Source organism: Octopus bimaculoides, chromosome 2 (assembly GCF_001194135.2).
Source record: "Octopus bimaculoides isolate UCB-OBI-ISO-001 chromosome 2, ASM119413v2, whole genome shotgun sequence".
In the NCBI taxonomy this organism is placed as follows: Eukaryota; Metazoa; Mollusca; class Cephalopoda; order Octopoda; family Octopodidae; genus Octopus; species Octopus bimaculoides.
The window spans coordinates 124,752,375-124,752,986 of NC_068982.1; positions in this window are offsets into that span (position 1 = coordinate 124,752,375).

Genomic DNA, 612 nt, shown 5'->3' on the forward strand with positions numbered 1-612 from the left:
GTGTGTGTGTGTGTGTGTGTGTCTGATAAATATACACACACGTGTAAGGCAGCGAGCCGGCAGAATCGTTATAGCACCGGACAAAATGCTTAGCGGCATTTCTTTTGACTTTACATTCTCAGTTCGAATGCCATCGAGGTCGACTTTGCTTTTTATCTATTCGGGATCGATGAAATGAGTACCAGTTGAGCATTGTTTTCGATGTAATCGACTTACCCTTTCCGCCCCCAACCCCGAAATCGCTGGCATTGTGCCAAAAATTTGGAGCCAATGTATACGCATATGTGTATGTATGTTTGTGTGTGCTGTGCAGGGCTTTAAATTGGATTGCTTGAGGTCGTAACACTTTGACCAGATTGGAGAAGTTTGTTTATCTCCTTTATAAACTATTTAGAACAATCTATATGCATTGATTACAGAACATTCCTGTATGCTTACGTTAGTTGTACAGGTTTGCATTTATTGGTTAAAAATCAATCAATAGATTAAAAAAAGTTCGGATAACATTGTTTGTTTTCTATATCGGCAGATTTATTTTCAAAATGTCGGAGAAATATTTTCTAAACATGGACGATTATATACGTTTATATATATATATATATATATATATAT